Source organism: Octodon degus, unplaced genomic scaffold, assembly GCF_000260255.1.
Source record: "Octodon degus isolate 3935 unplaced genomic scaffold, OctDeg1.0 scaffold00005, whole genome shotgun sequence".
In the NCBI taxonomy this organism is placed as follows: Eukaryota; Metazoa; Chordata; class Mammalia; order Rodentia; family Octodontidae; genus Octodon; species Octodon degus.
In genome coordinates this window covers 3,777,277-3,803,813 of record NW_004524581.1, presented here as the reverse complement: position 1 = coordinate 3,803,813, position 26,537 = coordinate 3,777,277, and the positions used below count along the sequence as shown (strand labels likewise).

At 35.2% G+C, this 26,537-nt stretch overlaps 1 protein-coding gene across 1 annotated transcript in view; it reads left to right on the top strand.

The window, feature by feature from the left end:
• Pcdh15 (protocadherin related 15) overlaps positions 1-26,537 on the top strand; it is a 689,792-nt gene that overhangs the window by 541,512 nt on the left and 121,743 nt on the right. The window lies entirely within an intron of this gene.

The following is a 26,537-nucleotide window of genomic DNA, read 5'->3' as shown; positions in this document are numbered from 1 at the left end:
ATATTACAATGTTAGTTCATGTATCAACTACCCTACTCAGTATTATCATATCCTGGTAAATGGACTGATTTCTAATTCTAACTGTTCCAGAACTTGTTATTCTGAAACTAATCCAGGACTAACATCCTATCTTTAAATATTTATATATGTATTTCTTAAAGATAAGGATTCTTAAAATAGAAATTAAAATTGTTTTAATCCAAAATAACCAATTATTCAATGATAACTTATATCCAGTCAATGTTTATATTAAACATTTACTTTCTTTAGAATTGTAAGAAGGCTTCAATCATTGTGATTCATTAATAAATCTCTTAAATTACTTTTAATCTGTACTTTGTCCTACTAACACATTTCATTCTCATTAACATTGATTGGCTTAAGAAACCAGAATAGAGGCCGTGTAGGATTACTCACATCTGTAATCCTAGCAGTGAGATGCTTATGCAAATGATCTCGCATGGAGTTCTAGGCTACATAGTGAGTTCGAGAACATACTGGAGTAGAGCCTGGTTTCCTTTTTTTTTTTTTGTGTGTGTGTGTGTGTTTTTTTTTGGTTTTGGTTTTGTTGCCAGCTCAGCCCACCTTGGGGATGGGGCTGGCATGGCGTGTGGTGCCAGGGATCAAACCACTGTCTCTGCACTTGCCTAAGCTTGCCTCAACTGGCACATTAGACTGCTTAGCTGTCTCGCTGACCTAAGCCTGGTTTTCAATGACTGCATTGAGAAGGGAACATTTAATGTTTTTATTTGTTGCTAGTGGCTCAATAGTTATATCTGGAGACCAAATCAGATCCAGGCTGATTATATAAATATATATATATATATATATATATATATATATCCTCCCCTAGACATCATCTTTCTTTGATTTTCTCTTATGAGATTATATCCAATGATAGTTATATTCTAGGCCCGTTAATCCTTTTCTCATTTCTTCTTCTGTGTTCATTAGCCAAAATATTCCTACAAAGAGAAACTTCTCATATCAAATATTTACTTACTCTGAAGTCTTGCACCCACCAAAAGACAAATAAAATCAATGTTGAAACCTTTCCCTTTAATTACTGGTCTTCAAAATAATGAGTGGATTCACCATCATGCTGCAAATAGGACCCCTGAGAAAAAAATTTTTTAAATTTTTATGGCCATATGCTCTCTTTTGCAGTAAATGTACTTGGTTATATTATAGCTTTAAAGCTGAGAGAAATGATACACAGCTCAGAGCCTGTGGCTATGCTCCAGTAGATTTGTATTTACTAAAAGAGACTGGTGACTGTACCTTGTTACTAAGTGTTCATTCAAGTGTTTTAGATTGTTCATCTGTGCTTCTAGATATATTTTTCTCTTCTTAAAATACTAGCTTTATCATTTTAATTTCATTCCTCATCTGTGCAAGTAGTGGGTAATATAATAAGTCTATGAATGATGACTGTATGAAGGACTGTACAATACAAACTAACACAGGGCATACTTAAAGAGTATATTCTGAGTATAAAAACGAGGTATAAAAAGTAAAGCCATATTAATATGCTGAGCTGTAAAAGGTTCAAATCAACAACTTCTGCATTGCCAGTCCTATAGATAACCCACTACCATTATTTATGTATAGTGGACTACTGGACTATATAGGATTATTTTGCTGAATCCATGCACCTTCAATATTTAAATGGCAATGGAGTACCCATCTCTGACAAAATTAAACAAAAAAGGGGGATACAAATGAAAGACCATTTTATATCTGTATATACAAAATAGTTGAGATGGATAAACAGCTACTTTCTATTGCTTCAGTGAGAAGAACGATTTATACTGATGGTGTTTGGGCAGGATATCATGTCTGCATCTTGTACTATGAATGACCACTGCGAAGGCAGCAATATGCAGTGTATTAATTGTTGGGACTGTCCTACTGACCTGTTTTGGAACTGTCTCATTGCTATTTGTTTCTCAATAAGATTAATAAAAATAAAGAGCATATTCTTAAATAATTTAAATATAAGCTGGGTTAAGTAATTTTTCTACTAGTGCAGCTCTTTCACCCACTGTAAAAATAAAAGTAGCAAATATAAAACATATGCAATCCTAAGGAACACAGATGTGATTGATCCTATTACCCACAGCCCATTCAGTGCACTCCAGACTCAAAATGTCCCCGATCATTGTCCCCAACCTATGAGAGACTTGAGTGGGACAGCATCCATTGTCTTGATAAGCATTTATTAATTATCTATAATACTCCAGATGCTGCAATTAGATTTCAAGAAGCACAGTTAGTGTGGTGAAGTTTGTCACCAGTTCCTCTTTAGGAGTGGCCATCACACAGACAGTAAACAGGTAAAATATGAACCCAATCAAGAAAGATGTTTTCCACTTCTTGACCTTTGAGTTGTATCCTGAAGACTGGACCTACAACTTGGAAAAAGGCAACTTCAAACAGAGTAAAGAGATTGTAGAAATTATTAAAAACATTTTATGGAACATTATGGCAACTGTTGAAAATGCAATGGGTCTCAAATCATAAAGATTTGCATAAGACACAGATAGAGGAATTACAAGGTACTAAAAATCAGAACTTACTACTCTAAAGCCTCTTTCATGGAGAATTAAAAATGATCAAGCAAGTAGAAATTTAGAAATTATTTTATGTGAAGTGTAATTTTAGGGAAAATAATATAAAGTTGAATCTTTGCCAAAATACACTCATCAAACAGAAAGGATTATGGACTATACAAACATTTCCATCTAATATTTAATACTGGTGACTATATAGAAACATTCTGTCCCTATATTTTCAGGGTACAGTGGTTTATGTTTGAGGCTGACTGGAGAACTCTAGAGAAACAAGGGAGCAGCAACTCTTACAATGCTTGGAGCTACATCTAAGTAAACCTACAATCATGCAAGCAGATAACCTGTGAATGTTGTCCAACTCCAGTTTTGAGGCCTCAGTGAATTCTAGTTGTCCAGACTTGTTTATTACGGTCACCTGAGGAAAGGGTGGCAATGCCAGAGACAAGGCCTAATCCACACTGCTCAATGCACACTAACACAATGAGGCTGCCTTAACTGGAATGCACTGTCCAAATTAATTTACCACACAGTAGCCATTCACAATGTCTGCTTTACACCCTGCCCTGATCCAATAATTTTTCAGCCGCAGTATTTTCTACCTGACCTCCACATTTTTTCTCATTGGTTTCAAGGTCATATCATGCCAAGTGTGAGTGATGAAAAAAAAATGAACTGAAGTGGAGAGGATTTAATAAGGGCAATAAGAAGAAGTAATTTGCAACCTCTTTATGAAAGGTGGAAGACTATTAATATGTCAGGATAGGGAGGAAAACAATATTTTACCTTTAAATGAAATTTGAGGTTTGGATTAAACAGTTGAGCTTTAATTTTTTTGCTTATTATCATAATGCTTATTGAGTAATCATTTTTCCTGCCTTCAATTAATATGTTAGCAGTACATTTTAGTGGGGATCAGTGTAACATTTCAGTGTGTGCTTGCTATGCAGTGTGAAAATCAGCCTGATTTTATCCACTCTTCCTCTTGTATAGCTTCCCAAACTGGCTTTTTAAACTTCCATATGTGATAAAGAACATGTGCTATCTTTTTTTTATCTGACTTATTTCATTTGATATAATGTCTGCCATTTCCATTCATTTTGCTGTAAATGGCATAAATTTATTCTCTATTAATTAAATATATATGAAATCTAAATCTATAGCTATAGCTATCTAATGCCATTCATTCATTTACTTGGTACCTAGGTTGAGTCTATATTATAGCTGTCTTCTCTGATTCCAGCATAAACATGGGCTGGCACGTATCTCTTTGGAGGTTTTGTTTCACATACGTAGAAGTGGAGTGGTTAGACTTTTTTTTTTTTTTTTTTTTGAATGGTCTACAGAGTGTTCAGGGTCTCACTACTACATCAGACTCATAGTGATCTGCCTGCTTATAGGCTCCAAAGAGCTGGAATTACAGGCACGTACCACCATGCCCAGTCTCAATTGCCGTCTCAGTGCACCCCTGGGGGACAGGGCTGGCACAGCAGGCCCAGGGATCAAACCCCTGACCCCTGAGCCTGCTTGCAGGTGCTTTAATCCACTGAGCTTTTTGGCCAGCCCTAGAGTGGCTAGATAAAATGATAGTTCAATTTTTGTTTGTCAAGAAGGTGCTGTACTATTTTCCATGTACTAATTTACATTCCTACTGATAATGTACTGTATTGGAGTTTCTTTTTTGAATCATGGGAACATTGGCTTTTTTTGTTTTTATTTTATAATAGCTATTGAGGTAGATTGAGATTGTTTCTCACTGTTGTTTAGTTTTCCTTTAAGGCTTATGATATTATTTTTCCATATATTTGCTGATCATTTCTACTTCTTTTGGGAAATGTCTATGCAGATCATTGGCCCATTTTAAAACTGGATTACTTTTTCTAGTATATTTTTTATCTTTCCTATATTATTTTTACATGCCTGTCCTGGTTTTTAATACATTGTTGCATGAATATTTAGTAAATGTTTTATGTCATTTTGTGGCTTGTCTTTTCATTGTATTGAAAATTTCCTTTTGCTATGCAACTTTCTCTTTCTTTCTTTCTTTCTTTCTTTCTTTCTTTCTTTCTTTCTTTCTTTTTTTTATTTTTTGTTACTGGGCATCAAACTCAGGACCTTGCACTTGCCAGGCAGGTGCTCCTGCTGCTGAGCTGTCTCCCCAGCCTGCAGGGACCCAGATTCCATACCTAGTACTACATGCCAGGCTGGCCCTGAACTGTGCCAGCCACTGAGACCTGGCATGGTGGCATACACCTGTAATCCTAGCGCTGAGGAGGCTGAGACGGTAGGATCATTGCCATTCCTAGCTGTATAGAGAGACCCTGTATCAAATACATAAAAGTTTTAAAAGCAATGATTATATGGCATAATGTCAATATTAAATATTTCATTTCAATATGAATCCAAAGTAGAATGAAGTAGAATGATTCTAGTAAATTTAAGATTCATGCAGGTAGACTATGTGTCTATTATTGATGGATAGCAATCCACTAAAACATGTCCATGTGAATACAGGCTCTACAAGTTATTCAAAGTGTGAGCGATTCTGTTCATACCAGACAGTGAAGAGTTTTCCATATCAGGCTCACGGTACACAGCTATGCAACAAATTCATCACTTATATGGTTCACATGCCCTGGTTTTGCTAAATAGAGCGCTGCGGATGAGCTCCACGCTCCTGCCTGGGCACTGTGGGAGGCCTCGCTGCAGATGCATTAGTCAGGCATGTGTGAGCTCATTGTATATTAGAGTGATGGTTCTGAAGCCCTAAGGGCATTTTTCTTCCTTCAAAAAAGCCAGTAATAAGGTGTTAATTCAAACTGTTCTCTCACCACGAGCTCTCTGACTTTGCCCATTTTTGTTTTTAATCTCCCTTCACTGCAGTTTGACAGATACTCCTATTATTTCTCGTGGCTACCATATGGACTGCTAATTCGATCAAATAAGTATCTCCAATTCACCAGAAAAGATAGAAGTGTGTGTTTGCTATATCCAATATGTTATTTCAAAAGTATGAAATAACTTTAATTCTTTTCATATGTTTTATCTCCCCGATTAAGTCAGTGTCTCCTAAGCACACAGAATAAAATACCAAAAGAAGATCCAAGGAGCGTGTGTCTAGGACAGTCTCTATAGAAATCTGTGTCAGTATTGTGCTATAGAGCTAACACAATCCTGTGATTTTTATGTTGTACAAAACAGTAACAAGGTATTTTATAGCTTTGATTGATCTATATAATTGCATAATTGAAGGGACAATGTTTGCTTTCTCTTAAAATTATAACTATCTTTAAATATGGAGGGAAAATAAAACCTTTTAATGAATATATCACTGTGCTTTGATTTGATAACTAGGTTTTCAATCAGGAATAAATGACAGAGCAATTAAGATAGGGTTTGAGCTGATGATGAAAGCTGTGGACATGGTATTGATTTTATTTTATGTTTCGCTTTAGGGTCTCAACTCGTAAACCATTTTATTTTCTTGGCTTTTCTGGTTTCAAACAGAAGTCATGTGGCAAATAATGCTAATGATTCTTGTCGACTGGCTTACAAAACATTTTTCATATAATTTGAGTAGCAATATTGAAGCATATCACATATTCTAAAGCCCAAATGTGACCAGGGTTTTATATTTGTGCTACCATTATACAATCACAGGTTGAGAAACTCTATTGATAAGTTGTTACTTTAAAACTTGGAGATCAGTTTATAAAGACTACGTGAAAATATTGGTTTTAGTTAAACCTTTCATTTTGATTATATACGTAAATGTACAATAAAATAATTAAATTTTAAGGAATCAAAACTCTATTGCAGTATACTCATGGGATACAGTTATTTCTCCATGAAACAACTGTATTGTGCAAAAGAGGTTTTCTCCAATGATGAAAAAATGATTATGGATTTTATTGCTGTGTTTCTCAAGCTACGTGCATCGAGGCACACTGCATCCATTAACCCCAAAGTGGTTTGCTGGTTTGCTGCACTGGTGGAGTGATGTCTAGTGAACCTTTGTAAAATGGAAATGAGATTATAAGTATCTCTCTCTATGTATGACATAACTATATTAATGTGTAATACAAATCCACGTATATGCATTTAATATGAAAAGTATGTTTTATAGGGAAATCGCTTTACATTACTTTCACAGACAATTGAAATTAAAATATTAGAGAAGCGAACAGTCCGTAAGATGGCTCACTTTCCAGATACTTAAGTCTGGGCTCAAGTCTTAGGACAGGTGATACAATTTTCTTCCTTCTTGAGAAGATCTTTATAGTTAGTTAATATTTATTTAAGATAACTATTTTCGCTGTTTGGAATTGAGAGTGCAGTTGAGAGTGCAGGGCCTTGCACGTGCTCATTGAATGCCATCATCAGTCCAAAACATATTTTTTAAAAGATATTTTAGCCTCAATTTAACTTGAGATACAAAGCTTAGAAAATTCACTGAATCTCAAAGATTTTTGCAAGTTTATGCTGTATTAGAGGGCATAGCCTTCATTTCATTAATAAAATTACTCTAAGACAGAACATGAAAAATCAGTTCCTACTTCACAAAAGCCCTGCCTTTAATAGAGAAAAAGCAAATCTGTATGTAATGCTAATGAACTTATACCCAAACTACAGTGTGTTCAACTGTACATGTAACTACAATAATCAGCATTCCCAAGAATCAAAAATTGAAGTAATCATTTCAATAACACCAATATGAAGTTTATTTGAGTCATTAAAAGTATGTTGGAAATTGTCAAAATTTTCTAGAAAAGCGCATTCTTTATTTTTTGCTTATGAATTCAGACGTTGACCACTCACCCTTTGTTACCACTTATTCCAGAACAGGCCTTCATCTAAAGTGGTGCTCACACTTTTTAATAATTTACTAAAGATGGTGTAATTATTGTCTTGATGTTTTTATATTTTTACCACTAATAACAAGTAGATAGTGAATAATGACTTTTGTCTTAGTAAAATAATTTGGATCCTTCTTAGCAAGCAGCTGAATGTACTGGTTATTTATTGTGAGCAAAAGGAAATAAAGAAAAGAAGAGTAATGAAAAAAAGGAAAAGAAAAAGACTTGCTATTAACTTGACAAAAATAAATTTCAAGATTATGTTTAAATAATAAAACATAGGAGCAAATATGTCCTTTCGGACAATTTTAATAGAAGTGAACTTCAGATGGTTTATTGTCTTAACTGTGGTCGTCTTCTTATCTCTGCTAGACATCTCATACAAGATATTTAGTACAGTTTAAATAATACTTTAAATTTTATGCAGTATTTTCCATTGTCTCTCTCTCTCTCTCTCTCTCTCTCTCTCTCTCTCTCTCTCTCTCTCTCTCTCTCTCTCTCTCTCATACTAGGGATCAAACTCAGGACCTTGAGCTTGCCAGGCAAGCATTTATTCCACTGAGATATCTCCCCACCCTCCTATATTACATTTCTCAATTTCTATATTTTTTATAATTTATTTCTTTATTCAGGAAAAAGTGTGTGGTTGGTAAAGTTTCACTAAATAGCTCAAAGACTTGTACCTCCTTACTGATTTGAGAGTTACAACAGTTTTTTTTAAATAATTTTATTGAGAAACAAATTGCAATGAGACAGTTTCAAAACCAATTAGTAGGAGAGATTCAATAATTAATTATCAATTTCCATATTGAGTGAGTTCTTCACACTTAATCTGAAGGATGTGTCTTTGCTCATGCTATTCCCTTTGGTAAGAATATTAACAATATTCTTCCTTCCTTGCTTTCCTCATCAGCTCTTAATGATACAATAAAACTCAATTTAGATCTCATCCAAATTTTTTATACCTTTCATTTGACGAGATATGCTTCCTGCCTATGTGGATCAAATACACAAAGCTGTCATTGATCTTCTGGGCAGTTGTATATTATTACTATTCAACGTTTTGTCACCTCATTTCCCATCAAGGGGTGTGTGTGTGTGTGTGTGTGTGTGTGTGTGTGTGGTTTCATAGAAGGCTCTATCCAGCACAGATATTAGAATGCTGCTGGAGGAGACAAGCTTTAAGTGACAGTAAAAGGTGACAATAAAAATTGGAGTTGGATCCTGAAAGGAAAAAATATGGATATCACTTTAAAAGTTGAGGAACTGTATTTCAGGGGGAAAATCATATTTTACTTAATCATATATTGTTATTGTCCACTTTGAGCAAAACTGATGTAATTTCACCTGCAATAATTAATCATAGCATGTTATGATTCTAGTTAATTCCAAATTGTATGATATTTACAAAGACATCTGATGAATTAAATATATGAAGTAACAAAACAAACATATGAAAGGATAATGAAAACTAAGTATGGCTATGATCATGGGGAATCTGTCCCGTCAATCATGAAAATGGAATGGCCATCGGTTATTACCATATCTTGTGTTACACAGATTGGTAGAGATTTTCTGGGTGATGTGATAATTATGTCTACTCTTTTTTGAAAATAGTATATGCTATTATAAGCATTTTAGTATTCATCAGCGAATGTTCTTGTTTTGTATCATATTAATATTTGCATACCTTGTGAAGAGTTGTTACATGGACATAGCACATTTTCCTTCCCTCCCCTTTCCTCCATCCATCTCTTAATCTCTTTCCCATTTTAGATAGATAAATATCCCTCTCTATTATTTTGCTCTTCATAATTTGAGTTTCATTCTTTTAAAATAATGATGCTAACTGATGCTAGTATTCTTAATTCCAGCTATGTAGAATCAGCATTTTGCTAACTACTTGGGTAGAAAAGATGTAGCTCATGTAAATGTTATCTTAAGCAGACTAAATAATGCTTTAAACTTTAAGCAATATCTTCCATTGTACTAGAGAACACATTGAGAGATGAATGGCAACAAAATCAATGAGGCTATTATTTTGTTTCTATATGATAACACAGATGTACAGAAACATACTATATATTTATGTATGTGCATAAACTTCAAAATGGTCTAAATATTTTAAAGCCATTATTTCACTTGAAACAACTATGCTCCTTTAATATTGGGTAATGTCTATAAATATTTTATTTCTTTTCATATAGCCTCTACAGTATTATTTTTATGCCATAGAGATCATGAGGAAACGTTAAATTAGTAAATATATACTGGGTATATACTGGATAGTTGACAAAGCCAAGGATATTTGGAAGTGTTGTAAGAGAGTCGAAATTAACAAGATGTGATTCTTGTTTTTAAGGAATTTATGTTCAAGTAGAGACAAAAACAAACCTAAATACACCATTAATCAATAACGTGGAGAGCATAGGGCCAATGAGATAGCTCAGTGGACTAAGCACCTGCTTAAGCAAGAGCAGGGACTGGGGTTTGATCCTCAGTGCCACATGCCATGCCAGCCCCAAACCTGGGCACATTGAGCAGGGCACGGTGGTGCACTCCTGTAATCTCAGAGCTGGGGAGGCTGAAAACAGGAAAACTACAAGTCTGAGCAGGTAGTATATGAATGAAAGACACCTTGTAAGTTTGCCAAATTACAATTTGAGCCCCCTGATGACAACCATTTGAGGTTTGTCTGCTCTCTTTTCATAAAACCAATAAAGATAACTGTGAATATAAAATGGAAATCTAAATATTTAGCATATTTCCATTCTTTTCAAATATTTGAAATATCGACTGTGGCTTTATTATTTTTTTTTTCTCAGACGCATAAGAAAAGATGTTTCAGTATGTGGAATGTCTTCATGATGCTAAAAGGAATAGGCCTGGGGCCGGGAGATGGCTCAGTGGAATAAGCGCTTCCCTGGCAAGCGCAAGGGTCTGAGTTCAATCCCCAGTTCCGCCAAAAAAATAAATAAATGAATAAAAATAAAAAAATAAAAAAATAAAAGGAATAGGCCAATGGCCTAGTTACCAGCTAAACTATCAAAAAGTGGGTAACTTTTGAGCTTTGAGAGTCTATTTTCCTTCATCTCTGTGAAACTAGCAAGAGAGAAAAGCAAAAGATTTTTAAGAACCTTTTCCACTTAGTGAATGGGAAGATAGGATAATAACGTGAAGCCCAGTGGAGTACAGGAAGATTTGTGTAGTGACAGCTGTTGGCCAAAGTACTGGACAGTGCTGGTGGAGGAAAGACAGAAAATGACCAAGACTTCTATTTTTGTTGATACTCAGGAAAAGTAATGGCAGAAGAAGACACACTGGATGGACTTTAGTGATACAGTTAGTGTCAAATCAATGTAAAAGAAAGGCTGGGGGCATGGAGATGGCTCAGGAGAATAAGCGCTTGCCTGGGCCTGAGTTCAACCCCTGGTAAAAAAAAAAAGAAAGAAAGAAAGAAAGAAAAGAAAAAGAAATGCTGATATGTTGAATAAAACAGGGCAAATGAGTAGGTTAGCATTTCTTGATTTCATCAGGATAGCAGGCCCAAATAAAATACTATTTTTTTCTTAAACAGCCCATGATTTTTATTACTATTTATGCTGTATGAGTCATACATGTCAATTTATATATCATATTAGTGCAAAAATAGGCACAGGGAATTTTATGATTTAGAGAGATGCATAAATTTAGCTTGTCATTCCTTTTAATAGTTATTCAGAACACAAGTCTAGCAGCCAATTCTTCCAAATTAAATTTGTTTTTTGCTTTCCCCCACCCCGGGAATGTTTATCAGCTCAATTAATCAATCTTGTTTCTGTTTTTAATTCCTCAAGGTATCTTGTACCTAATTAGTCTCCCATGTAATACCTTAAAAATAATTATAGGCAAGCAATTCAAAGGAAATCATTATTTTAAAGACTGTCACTTTTCAAGTTTGAAGGTCTGCTACCAGTTATTTATTTACAGCATATGCTTACCATCAAGATACTTTGAAAATGATTGCTGTAGGGGAGGAGGGAAAGGAAGAAACATGCATTATGTGCCTGTACCAAATCCTCACAAGGAATGTGAACATGATGTGCTGCTCACATACAATGATACAATTTTTTTTTTCAGAACCAGGAATTGAACTCAGGCCCTTGCGCTTGCCAGGGGAGCACTTATTCCACTGAGCCATCTCCCCAGCTCTATACAATTTTTAAAAGTAAACTACACCAGAAAGTTAAACAGCCAGAGAAGTTTTTCAAATAGTAAATATATATGAATTCAAAGGGCAAGCAGCTACAAAATCTTATTTGAAAATCTAGTATAAGCAAACATTTTATAACTTAGATGATTTAGCATATAAATTTTTTTTACTCAAAGCTACCTTAATAATGTGTCTTAGAAAAAGTAAATGTCAAAGGTCTGCCAAATGGCTCAGCGGATTAAAGTGCCTGCTTAGGCAGACACAGGGGCTGGAAGTTTGATCACCGTGGCCTGCTGTATTGGTCCCTCCCCTGGGGATGCACTGAGAAGGCAATTGAGACTGGGGGTGGTGGCATGCGCCTGTAATTCCAGCTCTTGGGAGGCTATAAACAGGAGGATCACTAGGAGTCCAACCCTGTAAACCCTGTCCTAAATACAAAACAAAACAAATCAAAAAAGTGAATGCCTACCAGTTGTATACAATTGCCTAACATTTCTTTTTTATAGTATCAGAGGCCTAGCTGTGATTGTATATACATATTTTCTAGCTCATATAATTCTCATTTTCCAACTGGATAAATATGTCTATAACTCATAAAGTGAGAATTTTTAGCATAATGTATTTTGAAGTTTTTAACTTACTGGAATACAGAAAGTACTCAATTTGTAAAACTATTATTACAATTATCTGTGAAATGTGTATCCCATCATTAAAAATGTAGCAATGATATTCAGTGCTCTTTCTTCCCTTCAAGATGACTGTCTGTAGGCTTTTCCTACGTGTTCTCCTTTACATCGCCTGTATTGGTTGTTGCTTGTGACGTGTAAGACAAGCAACCGGGCTACCTTGTTAGGGCTTCAGATTTGCATTCCCCTGTCCTGCTTGGGGACCAAATTACATATGTACAAAATTTCTTCCCAAGTCATGATCAAAGCAAATATAATCACACTTGCTGTTAAAAGAGGCAACATGTGAAAATATAGTATTTTTTATGAATTTAGGACAGGGTCTGTAGGGTCTACAGGGTATCAATGTTGATCAGACTCATAGTGATCCTCCTGTTTTCAGCCTCACAAGCTCTGGGATTATAGGCTTGGACCACCATGCCCAGTCTTAGTTACCATCTCAGTGTGCCTCCGGGGGTGGCATGCCAGTGATTGAACCCCCATCCCTGCACCTTACTGAGCTTCCCAGGCAGGTGCTTTAAACAACTGAGCTAACCCGGAAACCCCCTAAAATATAGTATTTAATCAAATCTTAAATGACAAAAAAAATTAAATTTTAAATGTCTTTTGGAATCTTGGGAGAGAAATTCAAAATCTGTCTAATGGAAGAAAGACAGAAAATAGTTTAGAAAAGGCATAGAAAGTACACAGCAAAGTCCATCTCAACATATTTTCAGAAAGCATTTAATGGAAAATAAAAATCATCTCTCATTCTGTATTTTTGATTTTAAAAAATTGTATACTTTATTTCATTTATTTTCATTACAGACAATTTGATCATATATGCTTAGATATATAAGCTTTTTATTTCAATTTAATATTATATTGTAAATAGTTTCATCATAAGACATTCTACAAAACAGTTTTAAAGACTTTTGAATATTCTATCTTATGAATCCATCATGCTATTCATTTTTTGCTGTCACTTCGTAAGTAACATTTGAAGTTAGTGTTGCTCATTGTTATGGAAGTGAGGTTTATTATTTTAAATTCATAGTGTATATGTGTAATTTATTTCATGAGATTAAGGCAACAAATTTTTTCAACTTTGATATATTTTTTAATGCATTTAGTACAGGGTCTCACTGCACAGCTCAGACACATAGTGATTCTCCTGTTTTCAGCCTCCTCAGCACTGGGATTACAGGCATGTTCAGCCACACCCAGATTCAGTGGTCAATTCTGTGTGCCTCAGGGTGGGGCCAGCACAGCATGTGGCGCCAGGGATAGAACCTCAGCCTCTCTGCTTGGCTGAGCAGGCGCTTAGCCCACTGAACTATCTCGCCAACCCTCAACTTTGATTTTATAAAAATACTTCCACTAAAAAGGTTTAATTTCAGCAGACTTTTTTCTATTTTGCATGTATTTTAGAAATAAACTTTCTATTTCTCAGCCTTATTTTGTCATTCTATATTCCCATGCTTCAAAGTACTATTAAAAAATAGAAAGTACTGGGAATTTCCCAATGAAATGTTATTTTTATTGTGGCATTGGTGGTTCAGTGGTTGAGTTCTTACCTGCCAATAAAGTGTTATTCTTGTGATTTTATATAGAAATTTACTCAAATATGTAAAAATGAATCACTTAAAAAAATCTATCATGGGGCTCAGGAGATAGCACAGGAGTGGGATTCGATCTCTGGCACTGCATACCATTTCAGACCTACCCTGAGCTTGCTGAGCCACTGAAAGTTGGCATAGGAGAACACGCCTTTAATCCCAGCACTGGGGAGGCTGGAACAGGATGATCACTACAAGTTCAAGATGTGTAGTGAGACCCTGTACCAAATACATAAATTAAAAAAAAACACCCGTTATGCTCTTTCTCTCTTCTCTGTTCCCTTCAAATTGCAGATTTTAGAAAGAATTAAAGATTCTCTTGGATTTCAAAAATAGCTCAAATTTGGATCACACAGTGAAATGATTAAATATATATGTGGTCAGAGGTTTGTGCTTGAATCTTGCCCATACCATTCCTCATTCTATAACTTTAGACATGTATTTAATTTCCTGGACTCTCAATATCTTTCACTGAAAAGAGGTGGATAAGCCATGATACTTACCATGGTATTAGGAGTGTAAGTTGAAAGAATAGGTGAAAAGCACTGAGCCCCAGTGTTCTCAATTGTTATGAACAGTTATTGTTGGGCTGGCCAAATAGCTCAGCGAATTAAAGTGCCTCCAAGCAGGTGCAGGGGCCAGAGGTTCCATCCCTGTGCCTGCTGTGCTGGCCCCGTCCCCAGGGGGTGCACTGAGATGGAAATTGAGACTGGGTGTGGTGGTGCACACCTGTAATCCCAGCTCTTGGGAGGCTGTAAACAGGAGGATTACTATGAGTCAGATCTAGTAGTGAGGCCCTGAACACCTTGTAGGCCCTTCCTTAAAAATACAAAAAGGAAAAAAAAAAAACCCAAAAACAAAAAAGCTATTGTTGCTATTAATGATCACCACCAACGATATTTTCTGTCTGAAGGAGAACTACAGACACACCCCTATTTGTATTTTATCAGAATTTATTTTTCTCCAAAACTAAAAAAAATAATGTTTGTTTTACTACTTTATTTTTATTTTTTTTTTATTTTAAAGAGATTAAAAATAATTTTAAAAATCTTTAGAAATCATACAGAATGTCAAAAAAGATGGTAGGAATTCAAAGAAGGTTATTATATTCCACATTGTCTTCAAAGTAGTTGCTCAGTTTTCTAGACACAAGCATGTAACATTGGTCAAAATAAGAGCTTTAAACAATAACTGTTCGTTTCACTAAACAGTAACATCTATTAATATTGCACCATCATCTGCAAACAGTACACCACAGTGATACATGTGCACCTATGTTTATATCAGCACAATTTGTCATAGGTAAATCTAGGAAACCACCCAAGTGCCCATCAACCAAGGAATAGATAAAAGAAAATGTGGTGGTTTTGTACAATGGATTATTACTCAGCTATAGAGTAATGTAAACATGGAGAGATAACTCAGTGGAATAAGTGCTTGTCTGGCAAGCACAAGGGCCTGAGCTCAATCCCCAGTTCTGGAAAAAAAAAAAAAAAACAAAACTACAAAAAGACAAAAATGGGGCCAGCAAGATAGCTCAGTGGACTAAGCACCTGCTTAGGCAAGAGCAGGGGCTGGGGTTTGATCCCTGGCACATACACACTAGCCCAACCCAAGCCCCTCTAAGCCACTGAAAGCGGGCATGGGGTTGCACACCTGTAATATTAACACTAGTCAGGCTGAAAACAGGAGGTTCACTCTGATTAAGCAGGTCTGAAAAGCAGACCCTACACAAAACTAAACTGAATTGAACTGAACCAAACTGACCAAAATGAAGCAGACTGCATGGTATTGCTGTCCCCTAAGAGGTGTCCATGTCCTAATTTCTTATTTATGTGACTGAAGGTATTTCTCAGATGTGAAGGTTTTGAGAGAGGGCAATTTTTCTGAATTATTGTCTTGTGTTTAAGGCATTTACGAGGTGTTTATGTTGAAAACGGAAGACAGGATAGTCAGCGTCAGAGTGTAAAATGAGACCGTCTCTGGCTCCGGTTAGCATTGAAGATAGAAAATGTTAAACAATGAGGTAGATAGCTTCCAGACTGTGGAAAAAGAGAGGAAGCCCACACAGTCCTAGGGGCTCTAGAAAGGAATATAACTAGTCTAGGCCTTCATATTAGCCTAATGAGAGAAATTCTGATCTATCATCTAGAAAAGAGTATATTTAGGCAGTTTTAAGCCAAAAGTTTTGTATTTACAATAATTTGTTATAGAAACATTAAGCAACAAAGGATTCATATCTATCTTTCTTAGTAAGTACATTCAGCCAAAGAATTTACCAAATGGATTGATCCACTCGAAATTAGCCCTAATAATCCAATCAACTCTCTGGTATCTCCTAATCCAATCAAGTTGGCAATGGAGATGAATGATCACATAAGTCATTAAATACAGCTTATGTAGAAAACTCTGACATATTAATATAGTTTACTCAAGAGAAAAAATAATGATAGACTCATGAATAATAAAAAGAACAAAATAAGTATTTTAGTCATGCAATCTCTAAAGTTTCTGTTTGCAAACAAACCTAAAACATTTGTTTAAACTTTAATAGGGTGGGCTAATCTGCATTTTTAAAGAGAAAGAGGCAGCAGTAAGCATTGGTAAGCCCTTGGGTTTTGGTTGGACTTCTTATTAAGAAGAGATTAATACTTTAAGCCTTGTATTGTTGTTGCTGTTTGAAGTAGATTTGTGTTAAAATCTCAGGCATACCATATACTATAGAGGACTTAGATTAAGTGTGACCTTTTGTTTCTCATTTTATTCCTCTGTAAGAATGAGAATCATAATAGTTAGCATAATAGTTTCATTAATACTATAATAGTTATCATAATACTGTCAAACAGGAGTGTTTGGTAGTTCTGAAAGCTTTGAAATATTAACTGGCATATATGCTTTTCGACAGTTATCAGTAACAACAAATAATGAATATTAACTAAATGTAGGAAAAAAATGTTAAACCCTGACTTGTATCTATTTAATTTTAAGAGAAATAAGAAACTTGTAAGATAAAGTATTTACTAATATGATCTTTGCACATTAGATATGTGCATCAAAGCATCATATTGTATGCCGTGACTTTGTACAATTATTATGTACCAATTAGAAAATAAATAAAAATAGATAAACAAAGTATAATAGAAAAATATTTAAGGTGCTATTTTTAAGATGAACAAAATCATAATAAAAATTGTTGAAATCATTTATATAGGTATAAGCAAGAATGAGGTAGATCATTAGTTACACAAGGAAGTTGGGTAATTTCTACTGAAAATCTGTAATTGCAAAGAATTCATCTTACTGTATGGAATTAATATTATAAAATTCCTTAGTGAAAAAATAGCTTTTGGGCCAGCCAAATACCTCAGCAGATTAAAGCAACTTGCATGCAGGCTCAGGGCCAGGGTTTTATCCCCAGGCTTGCCATGCCAGCCCTGAGCCAGAGCACACTGAGACAGTGATTGCGACTGGGCACCGGGGTGTGTGCATGTAATTCCAGCACTTGGGAGGCTGTAAGCAGAAGGATCACTACAAATCTGATCTAGTAGTGAGACCCTGAACACCCTGTAGTCCCTTCCCTAAAATACAGAAAATAAAAAAGAAAAAGATTTTGAAGAAAAGAGTAGCATGCAAACTAATAGCAATGAACAGTGGATATATATAAAGCACACACACAGAGACACACACATATATATGTATTTCTGGCAAATGTGTTAGAATTTACCTACTTGAGAAACACAGATCTATGTTCCAGTCATAAACCAATTTAATTATCCCATAGAGTTTTTAAATAAATATCTTTTTAAAATCAAGAGGAAAAACTAACATAATTACATCAGAAAAGCAGCAAGCAAGGTATCCAAATGAAAACTGAGAGAAGTACAGGGATACCTCATTTATCAGAGGGCGTGAAGCTGGAAATTTCCAATAGTTTAAAAAGTATACACTTGTGTGTCCTTAATTTTGTTTGAGAGTGAAACCAACATTTGATTTGAAGAAACTGGGTTGAGTGAGAGTGAGTCACTGGTCCCATCCTGGACAGGGACACAAAGGTGTGAGACTTCAATCTTCGTGCTTCTCTCACCAGACACAGAAAGGGCTTTCACTAGTGCATCACAACATCCAACATTGTGTTTCTTTGCACTTTATTTGCATAAAATGTCATATTCATGCTGCAAAGAAAGTTAGTGATATCAGCAGTAAAGCTAAGAGAAAAACAGTGACAATCATGATAAAGCTAAAGAAAGAAATCATTGCAAAATTTGAGAAAATCACGGCAAAATGAGGAAATAAAACATTTGTAGAGTAAAAATTACAGTGCTATGAGAAAAGAGTTCAAGGAGATTTCAGAAAATGGAAAAGTATTACTTGCTGCTAGGTAGGAATAACCACCATTGTGAAAATGGCCACACTCCCCAAATTGTTACACAGATTTAATGGAATCTCTATTAGTATACCTCAGAGATTTAGAGAAACCATTCTTAAAATTCATTTGGAACCAGAAGAGACCAGAGTATCAAACGGAATCCTGGGCAACAAAGAGAGGAAGGAGGCATCGCAATCTGTGGCCTGAAATTATACTACAAAGCCAATGTGATAAGTCAGCATAGTACTGGAAAACAACAACAGCAAAAACACACTTGAGTATCAATGGAACAGATTAGAAGATGCACACACAACTACAAGCACACCCAGCCACTTCTTCTTTGACAAATTTGCTGAAGACATTCACTGGAAGAAAGATAACCTCTTTAATAAATGGTGCTAGAAAAACTGGATTTCCACATGGTAAAGAATAAAATTAGATCCAAGTATATCACCATGAACTGTTCAATCCCTGGAACTGGAAAAAACAACATGAATACACAGATACAAAATGGACATTTACCTGTATCCTCTTTTTTTTTTGTTAAGTTCCGTTATTTGAATACTATAGGTGTGTAAACTCAGCAAAATATTCAAAAAGAGTCCAGTAACCCATAATAGTATTGGGTCTTCCGCTTCACTGGCAATGTCAGAAATTGTTGACCTGAGTCCCCTACAGCTCAACATAACAGCATAGCTTTACTTCTTATACTTTGTTTTTATACTTTTCTGCTAGATGGTTAAGACCAAGGTAAAGCACGACCTATGCAACAAGAGTTGTAGCTTTTGGGTCTGATAAGATCAGTAAAATCCCCACAGGATTTATCCTGAGATCCTGTACCTCAGATTGTAGAACCTTTGTCAGTGCCAACCATGTGGATGAGTCACGGCCATTGCTTGGCCAATGTGCTCTCTGTGAAAGCCTGAGAGAATGTTTTCACTCCATGTGACTCCTTAGGCACACTCTACATCATCGATCACTTTCCTCTTTGGCCCCATAATCTCCTTGTTCAGAAAATTTGGGAAACTACCAAGTTACATGACGTTACAGTACAAGTTCTCATATGTCCTGAGTCCTAATTTACCTAAGAAGGCTAGGGCCAAAGTGTTGGCTTTCCTTGCAGCCCTCCTTTTTCTCTAATTTTGTTCTGCAAACTTAGGTTGTTAACCATCCAGAAGACAAGCTTATTGTTATTATCAGACAACTTAGGCTGTTAAGCTTAACCTCACTATCGGTCTGCATATCAAACATCTTAGGCATGATATGGAACAGGTATTTTTCATCAAGTATTGATATGTTGAACTTTAAGTCCCTACAGAGTATGATAAAAACATTTAAAAATTAGAATATATTTTAAAATTAGGCATAAAGAATTATATACTTCTCATGTTTGCACATAAGTCCAAAAATCTCACCATATACAACCTTGAAGCAGGACAGTCCCACAATATTCTTTTTCCTGTCTCTTGCTTTCCTTCACTACCGCCTTCTTCTTGAACATCCATCTACCTGAGAGACATCTTAGCAGCAACTGGCATGTCATGACAAGCAGCCCATATTCAGAATACCAGAATGACAGGCATTCCAAGCATAAAACTACTTCCAAGTGGTTAGGATAGATATATAGTTACATTCTCTTAATGAATAGAATGATTTGTTCTAATGGTGTTTGAAAATAAGATATCAAGTCCGCATCTTGTACAGCAATTAACCTCTAAGAGGAATGTATGCAGTGTGTTAATTATTGAAACTGTCCTACCGATTTGATTTGAAACTGTCTCATAGCTATTTGTTTATCAATAAAATTATGGCAAATAAATAAATAAGTAAATAAAAGAAAAAAAAACACATGAACTAAGCTTCAGTCAAAATAGATCAAAAATTTAAACATTAAAATAGAAACACTAAACTTCCTGGATGAAAATGTAGGTAGAATTTTAAAGATACAGGGGTAGGTAGGGAGTTAATAAAAAATAGCCAAACCACATAGGAAATACTTCAAAGAATCAACAATTGGCACTTTATCTGCTTGAAAAGTTTCTGTACTTCAAGAAAATCATCAACAGAGTAAAAATAAAACCAACAAACTAGGAAAAATAGCCAACTGCACCTCTGATAAAGGCCTTCTATCTGGAACATATAAAGAATATTTTAAAAATCAAGCTTCCAAAATTCAAAGGCCCAATCCACAAATGGGTATCTGAGATGAATATGCACTTCCCAGATGAAGAAGTACAAATAGAAAATAAATATACCAAAAAAAGTTCAACACCATTGTTCTTTTGATAAATGCAAATTAAAACAATAGTGAGATTCCATCTCACTGAGAAATAATGGTTATCATCAAGTAGTCAACCAATAACAAATGCTGGAGGGCCTGAGGGGAAAAGGAAACCTCCATTTTTGGTGGCAGTGCAGACTGGTACAAATGATATGGAAATCAGAGTGGAGTTTTCTCAAAAATGTAGTGTTGGAAATCCCGTTCATTCCTGCTATTCCTTCCCTGGGTATTTTTCCAGAAGAATTGAAAACATTATACCACAGGGATTAATGTGCACTCATGTTTATAGCAGCACAATTTATCTTAGCTAAATCTTGGATGGAACTCAGGTGCCAGTAATTGAGGAATGGATAAGAAGATGTGGTATTTTTATACAATGGAGTACTATTTAACAATAGAAAGGAAAAAACTGAGGCTTTTATAGATAAATGGATGCAACTAGAGACCATACTCTTAAGGTAAATAAATCAGACCTACTATGCAAACATTGCATTGTCTCATTAGTTTTAGGCACTGAAAGAGAAAATAAATTCTGAAGCATACAATAGATGCTGTGAAAAGGGAGTGAATCTGTTCAAAAGGAAGGAATAACTGATTGAGGTGGACAGGAGAGTGAGAAAGGAAAAGAGATATATCCATGTGTGTAACCAGGATGGTTTAAATAACTGTACTGTGGATTTCTGTTGGGCTGTGGAAAGTAGTAGTTAATTCTTAACTGTTGTCTTCTTTTTCCAATTTTTCCCTTTTTCTCTCTTTTTGACTATTTATAACTTTTTCCTTCCACCAATTTTGTATGCTAATTTGAATATAACACACTATACAATACAGCAAATACTGTCAAATTTATATTATTTTGCTTAGTGAAATTCTGTATCATTGGTAATTTTTTTGTTTTAATATTAGTTTGTACTCTTTTTAATTTTTTTTTTTCTGAACCAAGAATTGAACTCTAGCCCTTGTGCTTGCTAGGCAAGCTCTTATTCTACTGCGCTATCTTCCTGGCTCCTAAAACATAATTTTTTAAAACTCCTATCAAGCTGGGAAGATAGCTCAGTAGAATAAGTACTTTCCTGGCAAGGGCAGGGTTCTGAGTTCAATCCCCAGTACTGAAAAAATTCCCATTCGTGAAAAAAAACAAAATAAAATAAAAATCCTATCAAAATGAAATTAGAAGTGTAATTTGGGAGCCTCTCAATGAACTATTTGCTTTCCCTTTAATTCTTTCTTTACTTGAAAAATTATTTATTTATTTGTTTATTTATTTATTTATTTATTTATTTATTTATTTGGTACAGGGTCTCACTACACAGCTGACTCACAGTGATCCTCTTATCTATGCCTCCTCAGTGCTGGGATTACAGGTGCATGTCACCACACCCGGTTTTGGTAGCTGGCTTGGTACAGGGCAGGCAAGGCCTGCAGTATCAGAGATTGATCCCAGGTCTTTGTGTTTGCCAGGCAGGTGCTTACACTGCTGGGCTATCTCCCTGGCCCTTCCTTTATTTCTCATAGAAAAAAATAAGTTTAGTTCTCAAACTTTTGGCATTAGGCCATGAATTTAGAATGAATTGAATTTGACAACTCAAGTACGACTGTATGCTTCTACACATGGCTCTTATCATCAACACATGGCTTTTATCATCCCATGAGTTACATATAAGCAAATGTTGCTATAAGTGATTTCTTTTTTTATTATTTTTTTATTTATTTTTATTTTTTTTATTTTTCAACAAATAATACACTGCATATATTCTTCTTAGTGGTTAATTGCTGTACAAGATGCGGACTTGTGATCCTATTTACAAACACCATTAGAACAAATCATTCTATTCATTAACAGAATGTAACTATATATCTATCCCAACCACTTTGAATACACAGATACAAAATGGACATTCATCTGTATACCCCATTTTTTCTAAGTTCCGTTATTGAATATTATAGGTGTGTAAACTCAGCAAAATATTCCAAAAGAGTCCAGTAGCCCATAATAGCATTGGGTCTTCTGTTTAACTGGCAATGTCAGAAATTATTGACCTGAGTCCCCCACAGCTCAACTTAACAGCATGGCTTTATTTCTTATAATTTCGTCTTCATACTTTTCTGCTGGATGGTTAAGACCAAGGTAAAGCAGGACCTATGCAACAAGAGTTGTAGCTTTTTGGTCTGAGAAGGTCTTGACTAAGATATTTAAGTACTGTGATTACCGTATTTTCTTATCTCTTTATAGAATTATGTTACGGAATGCTATTATCATTCATCTTATTCCTTCCTGAGAGCACAAAATTGCGTATGGCTAACTTCAACATTAGATTATAGAGTAACAAATACAAGCCTAAGAATAATGAAGTGATGCTCATGATACAGCTATATCAAGTACAGGAAGTCTTGGAAGAGTAGGGTTGAACCTTTAAAGTTGGGAAATTAATTACATAATATTGAAAGTCACTGAACATCCTTGTATGAGTATTTTTTATGAATTATTCTACAGATGTTAATTTTAGAGATTTTTAATGGTTACTACATTGATATTATAAGGGCTACTTCAGAGCAGTCTCTTGTGCATTTATACAGTGTATATGCATACTATTTTTATATAAATATTTTTTGGTTACAATGTCAACTTTTGTATTATTTTTCCACAATATTTAAGAACATACTACTAACATCTTGAAGAAGGATTTTTATAGTGCGAAATGTTCTTAATGGCATAATATTTTTTTGCCAGAGGTGTCTAACCTTATGCTATCATTTACTAAAGTGCCAGAAAAACATAGATGTTTCTAAATCTAGCTTTTCTTTATAACAAGCTGAAAATTGACCTTTGCTGCCACAGGTGTTACACAGAGAGACCATACCTGAGGCAGTCATTCATTAAGAAAGTATTCAATCATACAACCAGAGCTGAAGTCAATAAAAATAGAAAAGAAATTCATTTCACAGAAAGTTGATGATGTAACACTGTGTATTTTTCCTTTTCATGTTTTTTGAAATTAGTTAACTACCTGTACCAGTCCATTTTCTGTTACTCTGAGAAAATACCTGAGGATGGGTGCTTTATAAAGAAAAGCTATTTATGTAGCTCACGGCTCTGAGATTCAATGCCCTGGCTTGGACAGTGGCTTACCTCTGGTGAAGTGCCCATGGTTGATGGCACCACAAAATGCATCATCTGAAGAGACAGGAAGCCAGAGTGGGAACCCCATACAGTTTTCTCTTTTCAAAGTGATTTTCCAAGAGCACTAACTCATGGTCCTGTGAGAACCGAGGTCAGCATCCTCAGTGACTTCCTAAAATGCCCTGCCTCTTAAAACTTCCGGCTCTTTTTATAGTTGCCACACTAGGGATTGAATTTCTAACGTGTGAAATTTTGGAAGGCATACCTGAACCATTGCCACACCATACCATCACCTGTCCCCATTATCTTCAAATTTATGAACAGAGTTTTTATTATTCAATGAATATGATGGCCACATCTGTAGGGCACTCTACTCCCAAGCCTTCATAAACTCATATATCCCAGTGAACGTAAGAAGAGTTAAAAAGAAGAGTTAAGGAATTTTATCTTAAATTTATTTGCCCTCTGTCTGTCTGTCTGTCTGTCTGTCTGTCTGTCTGTCTGTCTATGATTTATTACAACTTTCAGTAGACATTTTGTCAAATATATCAATACATATAAATAAACACATGACTTAGAAAATAACAACTGCACTAAACCAGTGTCAAAGTTGCTCTTCTACCGAATGTCAAAAAGTTACTTAGCCATTCTTTCAGGTTTTTTCAGAAGACGGTGCATAATTTCACTGTGTTCATAAAATATATTAAGTTGAAAAATTGGATTAACAGTATCATTTGAATGAGAAGAACAGCATTCTGATAACTCACAACAATGAGTTTTTAAGAACTCTCAGAATTTCTTGAATTTGTTTGTGTTCTCTGGTTTAGTTTGTCCTTCAGGACTTTGTAGGCCTGAGGAGAAAAAATAAAGTAATTATAAGCAGAAAACAGTGTACATAATGGCCCTGGAATATGCATGACATTGCTGGAATGGCATTAAGCATGACCTATACAGCGTGTGTAGTTTTATGTACATGGAGAGAATAAGATTGTACACATACATACTTTATCATTATCACAAAATTCTAACTGTGATGATAAAGTTGAGATGAGAGTAGGACAGAGCCTGAAAACTGTATGAAATTAGTTTACTCCATGCTGACTGATATTAATAATTTATGTTTTTGCTTTTCACTTTTGTTTTTGCTTTGCTTTGTTATTGTTTGAAATACTGTGATCAAATCCGGAGGCTCGTGCATGCTATTACTGACCTACACCCTCATACAGTGTTTTTAAGATTATATATTTTATGTCTCATCCCACAAAGAAAGACTTAGAAAGGGTAATGGGTGGCAGTCCTTCAAAAGATGCAGGAAGTGCTTGAGTGATTAAATGGTAGAGTGTACAAATGGAAGAATTGTGGCTTAGCGCCTGACTTCAGAGGAGTCTTACCTGAGTTTTGTAGTGTCACTGTGATGTCAGAAGGCAGGACGGACTGAAAGGTGATGCCTGGGAAAGCACATGATGTAAAATCACACGGAAGAGGAAAGAGATCTGAGTACATGAGGACTCTAGGGCTACGTGGACAGGGATGTGAGCAACGTCGAATGAGCTGGTATCTACTTACTTACGAAATGACTAACTAGACACAAAGGCAGGTCGTAACCAAATACATTGTCGCTCTTCGGAAAGTTTACTACATAACCAAAGATTTATGTGATTGAATGAAGAAAACTGTCATCATTCATCAGTATGCTTCCTGAGATTCCCGTCATTCATAGACTTCCAAAAGATACAGAAGATTTGAATTTGATGCAATTTGGAATCAGTGACAGAGAAAGTAAATTATTGAAATTTGATATGATTTAGCATTCTTCTTTTTCTTAAAGTGCTAAATTTAGAGCTGTTAACGCCTTTGATTTTGGTAGCAAAAGAAAAGTGGCTCTGCAATTAAGATGAACGTAGATTTTATTTTGGATGACATTTGATTGCTGGTGTCCAACTAGGGTAACAATCAGAGCCCTGGTGCTGCAGACCGGGGAGGCCGAGGTGCAGGCTCCCACTTCCTCCCTGCTGCTGCTCTTTTCTGCTGACCTCACGGAGTTCTCCTCTGTCTTCTAGCTCTTCTAATACAAAAAGTGTGTGTGGAAAGAGAGAAGAGGGAAATGAAATTAGTAACAGCATAACACAGGCAAAGCCTTAGGGGTCACTCTTTTCTCTCTAAACATTGTTAGAAGTGAAAAAGAAGAAGAAAAACACAGTTTGTAGCCTATTACTCAGTTTTTACTAAGATAAGGTAACTTCATCCAATCAACACAGACTTCTCATGTACCAATTTTGAACCTGCTGCGCTACTAGCTAATAATAATTGCTTAACATTTGAAAGGGGTAATTGCAAGACAAAATATCAAAATGATTGCTTGCAATAAATGGCATCTAGGTCTAATGCCATAAACTTGATCATAATTGAAATGCACCAGAAAAGCTTATCGATGTCATGTGTTATAATACTTATTTGGATCTTATTTACAAAGTGAACAATCACTTATTTCTAATTTTATGTTATTTATAAGCTGATTTTATATAATAGATTCCTTGTTAAAAACTATTCTTGGACTCAGAAAATATTGTGCCCTGCAAGGATATAATGAGAGAAAGGTTTTCTTACATTTGGTGGTGAAGCATATTTTTAGGATACATTTAATAATATTTAAATCACTAAAAATAAAATTCATGAACAGTATTATTGTATCTTCTGCTATATTTTTGAGTGGACATTAATGCCTAACACAAATAGTTTCTAATAATTGGTGAAATTTGATTTTCCTTTTGTAGAAAAATCAACTCACTCAACTATTGATACTATTTAATTTTAAGAAAAATAGAATAACACATTTTTAATTTAGACTATCAATGGTGGTTTTAAATAAG